The sequence below is a fragment of the Vombatus ursinus genome, unplaced genomic scaffold (genome assembly GCF_900497805.2).
Source record: "Vombatus ursinus unplaced genomic scaffold, bare-nosed wombat genome assembly UNPS02001287.1, whole genome shotgun sequence".
Taxonomy (NCBI): Eukaryota; Metazoa; Chordata; class Mammalia; order Diprotodontia; family Vombatidae; genus Vombatus; species Vombatus ursinus.
This window is the reverse complement of record NW_020941065.1, coordinates 1,566,172-1,574,487: the sequence shown is the minus strand read 5'-3', so window position 1 is coordinate 1,574,487 and position 8,316 is coordinate 1,566,172.

Below are 8,316 nucleotides of genomic sequence, written 5' to 3'. Positions count from 1 at the left end.
GGAAGGTAAATGTTATTATCATCCTCATTTTACAATTGAAGAAGCTGTAAAATGAGGATAATAAGTGGTTAAATGACTTATATAGAAAGGGTCACACAGCTAGTAAGCATCTGAGGCTGGATTTGAACTCGTCTTGCTAAGTCCAGTCCTAGCACTCTGTCCACTGCACCCACAGTTGCTAGAGAAGAGTCAAGGATGACACCATGCTTGTGAGCTGGGTGAGGGATAGAATGGTAGTGCCCTTGAAAGTCATAACAAAGTTGGAAAGAGGAGAGGTTTGGGGGGGAAAGATAATGAGTTCCTTTTTGGATGTGTTGAGTTTAAATGTCTATGGAACATCCAGTTTGAGATAGCCAAAAGACAGTTGGTGGTGTCAAGACTGCAGACAGACAGTACAGAGTTAGGGCTAGATACAGAGATCTAGGAATCCTCTGCATGGAGATGATCATTGATCCCATGAAAGCAGATGAGATCACCAAGCAAGAGAGAATATTCTCAGAACAGAGCTTTGGGGGACACACAAAGTCAGCGAGCTTGACCTGGATGGAGATCCAGCAAAGGAGATTGAGGAGTGACCAGACAAGTAGAAGAGGACAAGAAGAGCATGATGCCATGAAAACCTAAAGAGAAAATAGTATCAAGGAGAAGAGGGTAATCAACAGTGCAGAAGGCTACAGAGAGCTCTAGCATGTTGAGGATTGAGAAAAGGCCATTAGATTGGGCAGTTAAGAGACTATTGGTGGCTTAAAAAGAGCAGCCTTAGTTAAGTGAAGATGGGAGCCACACTGTAAAAGTTTTAGCACCAAATGTGAGGAGAGGGAGTGGAGGCCCTGAGTACAGTCAGCTTTCAGAGAAGGGGAGGAAAGATATAGCATGGTAGTTAGCAGGGATGGTAGAATCACATAGGGGTTTATGAAGGATGGGAGAGACAAGGGTGTGTTTGTAGGCAACAAGGCAGGAACCAGTAGACAAGGATAGATCGAAGATAAAGAGTGGAGATTACAGACAGGGCAGGCTGGATGGACTGGGACCAAGGGTGTATGTAAAGGGGTGCCTTTGCAAGGACAAAGTCCACCCCTTCATGAGAGATATGTATGAGGGAGGAGATAGTGGGAGAAATCATCTGAATGATGTGAGAGGAAGAGGAGAGAAAAGGAAATTCTTGGGAGCAATGGGCAAGGCTAGAGGAAGGAAGAAGAGATTTATAATGGCTACTGCAATGAGTGAGAGAGTGAGCCAGTTAGGGGGGTGTAACAATTAATTTACTGCAATGAGGGCCCAGCTGAAGTCATGTAACATAAATTTGTAGTGGACCCAGTTAGTACAATTTTGTGACTTTCTGCAGCTCCAGGCAGCAGCTCATGAATAGGAATGAAGGTAGAGGCTGGTAAGAGTAATCCCAGACTGGATTCCGTAAGGCATGATTGTCAATAGCACAAAGAGGTAAGGGATTCCAGTAGAGACAGTGTAAAGTTGAATGACTCACCAAAGGGTCAACATAGGAAAGAGATGAGAGCATAGCCAGGGTAGTGTTGATGGCCTAGAAAAGAACTGAGGAATGAAGGGATTGGATGTCCCAATAAGAAGTAAGAGTAAGGTTAGAGATCATAAGGCAGAGGTAAAGATGGAAAGGTTATGAACAGATAAAGGAATTTCAGAGTTCATGAACATGAAAGTGGAACACTTGTGGAGGATGGATGGCAAGACCAATAGTATGACCATTTCTGTTTGGAACTAAGGTAGAGGAGTAGGTCATGAGAACTGCCTAAGCTGAGGAACTGGGAGGTGAGGGTACGTGGGGGAGTATCAGTATGTATGCTGAAGTGCCCTAGCAAAAGAGGAAAAATAGAAAGATGGACTGAGCCAAGAAGTGAAGTTATTGGGGAAGGAATGTCCTGGGGGTCCTGGGGGAAAATGGCCACTGGGATCTGTACTGAGTGACCTTTGTGAACAGCAGGAACCTCAAAATAGACATTACCGAGTCAAAATGGTAAAGGGCGAGTCCGGAAATGTCAATGAGGAGCAAGGAGTATTTCAGCTCCTCCACCAACCACCAGTGAGTGGAGGAGGGTATGAGGGAAAGAGCAGCCAGTGCTGGAAAAGGGGACCAGGGATGCTGGGACATCACAAGGAAGTTGGGTCTCAGGGAGAGCTAGAAGATGGAGGGAGGTAGAAAGGAAAAGGTTTAAGAGGAAAGAGAGTTTGTTGATGATGAAGCAAGAATAATGTAAGGGGTGGGAAAATCTGGCTCGGAATTCGGAGGGAAGGGTTGAGGAGGGTAGGAGCAAGAAAATGGACAGTTGGGAATAGGAAGCAGCATTGGAACTGGGGTTTAGCATCACTGGGAGAGTATGAGGGAGTGGGAGCATGGTTAAGCATTGAGGAGTGAGTCCAGAAGTGTACTTGTGACTGGAGTGAGGTCCCTGGAGGAAGGCAGATGGTTAAACAGCCTAAAGTGTCCCTTGAGGTCCAACCTTGTGGACCTCAGGTGCTGATGTGGTGTCCCACAAGGCCTGTCTCCAGAGGCAAGCAGGTGTAGTTGGAACAGCCCAGCCAGGAGGCAGGATATGGCAGTGGAAGGTGGGTCTGGTCCAAGGAAAGCAGCTTGACCCTGCTGGAGGCCTGAAGCCCAAAGGCTAGAGGCCTCGATCAGAGATTTCTACTGCCCTCTTGAAGGCCAGGAGACAAGTGGCGCAGATCCTGGTTGATGCAGAGACTATTGGAGGGAGGTCCTTAAATAAGGAGGCATGGAGGCAGGTGGGCTTTGATTCAGAGCTGCTGCAGAGTTCTCTGGCTAAAGACGTCCAGGGATGCACATAGTAGGCAATTAATAAGTGTTTATTGAATTCAGTTCAATCCTTGGACTCCTGAAATGTCAGACCTAGAAGGAATCCATAAAAATATAAAGTGCTGAAAGTTAGAGCTAGAAATGCCTTTAGAGCATGCAAATTCAAACCTGGAAGGGACCTCAGAGCATAGAATGTCAGAGTCAGAGCACAGATTAGGGGTTGGGGGCAGGGGAGATGGGGCAGATCTTAGAATATAGAATGTCAGAGCTGGGAGGAGCCTTAGAACAGGGAATGTCAGAGCTGGGAGGGGCCAGTTCCCAGCTTGGACATTCCCTATTCTGAAATCTCTTCTAGCTCTGACAGCCTCTATTCTAAGACCCTGTTCTGTACTGACATTCCATGTTCTAAGATCCTTCCCAAACATAAAGTTTGATGACTCTTCTGCTTTGCTGAGTCAAACCAATGATTCATCAGTGGCTTCTATATTAAATACAATGGACTCTGTTGACCATGTCAAGGTCTATGTCTCATACTCTTTTCCTTTCTTTATGTGCTCCCCACCCTCCATATTCCTCAGGACACTCATTCAGCAGGTAAGAATTTACCCCACTCTCTCTTGATTTCTCTCTCACCCTATTTGAGAGTATGAAAGACTAAGTGATGTTGATCCTCTTTCTTTTCTAGAAGAAAACCATAAAGCACATATTGGTGGGACCCAAGGTCCCACAGCTGCCCAGTGGCAAAGACAGGATTGACACCAAGATGTATTGGCTTCAATTTTTTTTTTGGTGAACTAGGACTCCTCCCTCACTAAAGTTCTGGGTTTTGGGAAAAGAAGACCTAAGTTCAAATCCAGCCTCAGACATTTCCTAGCTATATGACCCTAGGCAACTCACTTAACCTCTGCCTGCCTCATCTATAAAATGAGTTTTCTCATCTATAAAATGGAAATGACAATAGCACCTACCTCTCAGATTATTGTGAAGATCAAACAAGTTAACAAATGAGTTTGCAAACCTTAAAGTGATATGTAAATGCTAGCTATTATTGTTACAAACATTACTTTGTGCCATCAGAGATGTTAAATGAGTTTCATCGTGAATAAATTTAAAGTGACCTTGACAAATAAAGGGCCCCAGTTCTACATGGAAACTGACCAGAGAGGGTAGCCCTGGGCAATATTCAGGAGGAGTGAAGGACCCAGAAATGGTCAACCTGGGTTCTTGTCCCCACCTTCCATTACCTAGCTGTGTGACCTTGTCCACTCACCTCCTGTCTCTGAAGCTCAGCTTGCTCATCTATGTCAGGAATAATATCCTTCCCACCCAGGACTGTGGTGATGGTCCCCTGAGATAATGAATTTGAAAATACTAAAAGCAAACAAACAAACAAACAAACCCTAAAGAATGATTTAGGTGTGAGGAGCTGTTATTCCACAATGCCAGAAATCCTGGATTAAAAGGAGGGAAAACTACATCAATGATTTATTTTTTCTTTGTTGTTATTTAATTGTTTTCAATCATGTCCAACTCTTCATGACCCCATTTGGGTTTCTTTTGGCAGAGATACTAGACTGATTTGCCACTTCCTTCTCCAGCTCATTTTACAGATGAGATAACTGAGGCAAACAGGGTGGAGTGACTTGCCCAGGGTCACACAGCTAGTAAGTGTCTGAAATCAGATTTGAACTCAGGAAGATGAGTCTTCCAGACTCCAAGCCAAACTCTCTATCCACTGTGCTACCTAGCTGTCTACAGGACAGTAAAGAAGATTTGTGACTTATTTTTCTCCTTCTACATTGTCTGATTTGGGAGTTGAACCTGCTGAATAGTTCATAAGTCTCAACAGTCTGAGATTGTATGAATAGTCATACACACACACACACACACACACACACACACACATCACCTCTTTATTTCTTTCTACCGATTTCTTTTGGTTTTATATCACTCTCCCCTCCCCTTGGACAGCTAGGTGGCACATTGGATAGAATGCCAGGCCTGGAGCCAGGAGGACTTGAATTCAAATGCGGCCTCAGACCCTTGCTAGCTATGTGACACTGGCCAAGTGACTTCACCCTTTGGCCTCAGTTTTCTCATCTGTAAAATGAGCCGGAGAAAGAAATGACAAAGCACTCCAGTATCTTTGCCAAGAGAAACCCCAAATGGGGTCATGGAGAGTCAGACATAACTGAAAAATGACTAACAACAACTCACCTCCCCAGTAGCCATCCTCAGAAGCAAAGATGGAAAAAAAGACCGCCATAAAGCAGTTTAACCAAACCAGTCAGCGTGCCACACAGCATGTTACAATGAGGAAGGCATCTAATTTGAGTAGGAGAAACTGGGTTCAAATTCTGCTTTGGTCTTTCACACACTTGTGTAATCTTGGACAAATCACTTAATCTTTCTGGCCCTCAGTTTTCTCATCTGTAAAATAAGCAGAATTAGATGACCTCTCAGGCCCTTTCTAAGTCTAGAACTGTGAGCCTATGATTCTATGACAGTATATGCAGTAGTCTGCACCCCTGGGCTCCACCTCTGCAAAAGACAGAGAGGTAGAGAGTGAAAGAGGGGAATTTTCTCAGTTCTTCTTGCAGGGCAAGGATCAGCTGCTTCAACAATTTATTCTTTTAAAAGCTTCAGTCCCAGTGGAGGAGATCCTGTGTGTGCAGTGTCCTGAGATGCTCAGAAGAAAGTATGCAAGTGAAAAAGTTCTCTGTCTCTGTCTGTCTGTCCCTCCCTCCTCTCTCTCTCCCAATTCATTCTTTTTCTTCCTCTCTCTTCTCCTCTTCTGTCTTTTCCCATTCTCTCTCTGTCTCCCTCTTTATATTTCTGATTGTTTCTCTATGCATCTCTTTCTGTCTCTGTCTTTATCTCTGTCTCTCTGTCTCTTTGTCTCTGTCTCTGTCATCTCTCTGTCTCTCTGTTTCCTTGTCTCTCTCTGTCTGTCTCTGTCTCTGTCTCTCTGTCTGTCTGTCTGTCTTTGTCTCTGCCCCTGTCTCTCTGTCTTTGTCTGTCTGCCTGTCTCTTTCTGTCTCTTTGTCATCTCTGTCTCTCTGTCTCTCTATCTATCTCTCTGTCTCTGTGTGTCTCTCTCTGTCTCTCTCCCTCTCTCCCTACCTCCCTTTCTGTCTGTCTCTGTCTATATGTCTGTCTCTGTATCCCTCCTCTCTGTCTGTCTCTCCCCTTCCTTCTCTCTCCTCTCTCTTTCTCTCACTCACTCTGCCCTACTCTTGCTTTCCTTCCTAAAAGCTGAAAGTTTCCTATTTGTTTTTCAAACATATGTTTTATTCTTTGGGGTTTGGGGGAAGGGGAAGGACTGGCAAAGGTAATCAGTTTTCGGACTTAAGATAAAAAATAGCAGGAAAGGGTCGACTCGACTCCTTATAATTAATGGGGCAGCTTGTAATAGGATTCTCCAGCCTCCGGCACTCCCCGGGCACACCTTTTTACATAAGATATTGCCCACGATGGAGTGGCAGGGCTTTGATTTATGGGGTTCCCTGTTCCAGAAAGCCTCTCCTGGGGTTGCCCAACCAGCAGAATTTATCAGGGACCTTGGAAACAAAGCAGAGAGACTTCCCGTGGCATTTTGGTAGCATTTACAAACCCCTACCACCAGGGAAGAGAGAGAACAGCGGGGCAGGGCCAGCACCAGGGAGCTGGTCTCAGGCCAGGGAGCTCTCCCAGTCACTGCAGCTCTGCTCCGAAGGACGAAGACCAGGGCCAGCAACAAGGAGGTGCATGCTTGGAAGAGGGAGGAAGCTCAAGCCAAATTTGTCCTCCTCTAGATGCAGGGAACATCAGAGCTGGGAGCACCCTTAGAACATAACGTGTCACACCTGGGAAGGGCCTTAGAACATGCAATGTAAGAACTGGCAGGGGCCTTAGAGCAGGGAATGTCAGGGCTGGGAGGGGCCTTAGAACAGGGAATGTCAGGGCTGGGAGGGGCCTTAGGACAGGGAATGTCAGGGCTGGGAGGGACTTTAGGACAGGAAATGTCAGGGCTGGGAGGGGCCTTAGAACAGGGAATGTCAGGGCTGGGAGGGGCCTTAGGACAGGGAATGTCAGGGCTGGGAGGGGCCTTAGAACAGGGAATGTCAGGGCTGGGAGGGGCCTTAGAACAGGGAATGTCAGAGCTGGGAGGGGCCTTAGAACGGGGAATGTCAGAGCTGGGAGGGGCCTTAGAACGGGGAATGTCAGAGCTGGGAAGCCCTTTCCTAAAAAAAATTTTAAGGATATTTGCCTACTTGGTGATCCTCACCTGTAACCTCCAGCTCCCATCTCCAGGGCTTTGCACTAGCCGTATCTCATGACTGGAATGTCCCCCTACCCCATCTCTTTGAATTCTTCATAACTTCGTAACTCCTAGCTCATTTAAAATGCCATCCCTATGAGGCTGTTCCCAACCCTTCCCACTGCCCCTCACCCCCAACCCTCCCCTCTGAGGTTACCTTCCTCCACACCTTTTGGGCTCCTATTCACGTACCTCATGTCTGCCTGGTTAGAAATGCAGTGCTTTGAGCACCAGGACCAGCTTTCCCTTTTCTTTGTGTCCCCAGCACTTAGTGAAGTACTTGGCAAAGAGTAAGCACTTAATAAACGGCTGTTGATTGATTAAATATCAGAAAGGGCAGGACCATTGGGACACACAACACAGGACGCCAGAGCCGATCCTCCTGTGGGATCTTCCTGTGACGCTAATCCTGATGGCATTCTCAGTTTGACAGAGGAGAAAACTGAGGCCCAGAGAGAGGAAGGGACTTGGCCAAGGTCACGCAAGGACAGAGCCAGAACAGAGTTCCTACTCTATCACACGAGGAAGTCACTAGGTCTCCATTTTCTTAGACCAGGCTCAGAGGGTCACAGGAAGCACTTGGGATAATAAGTTTGGATCTGGAAGGGGTCTCAGAGCTCACCCATTTTAACCTCTTGATCACACAAATGAGGAAACTGATCCCCACTGTCTTCACATGCTTGGATCAGGAAAATGGAATCTCCCTGCGGGCAGGCACATTTTACTTTTTATTTTCATTCCCCAGAACAGGATTCAAATCTGTCAGGTGCTTAATTAATGCTTGCTCACAGATTTAGAAACGTAAGGGACATGAGAGATCACCGAGTCCTGGCGCCCTCCCCCTCATTTTATGGATGCAGAACTGGAAGCCTGCCTAGTATTCAGGGAGAGAACCAGGATTTGAACCCCATCCTCTGCCTGCCAAAGTCAGGATTCTTTCCCATTTACCACATTGTTGCTCACCTCTAAGTGAAGGATAAAGGATTGCTGGAAGCAGGAGTGTTCAATATCAAGAGAATGGAAGGGGAGGGAGGAAATAAGCATTTATTAAGCACCTACTATGTGCTGCATATAAAGTGCGAAACACTTTACAACTATTATCTCATTTGATCCTCACAACCCACTGAGATAGATACTAATATGATCCTCATTTTACAGTTAAGGAAACTGAGTCAGGCACAGGTTAAGTGACTTGCCCAGGGTCACATAGCTAGGAAGTATCTAAGGC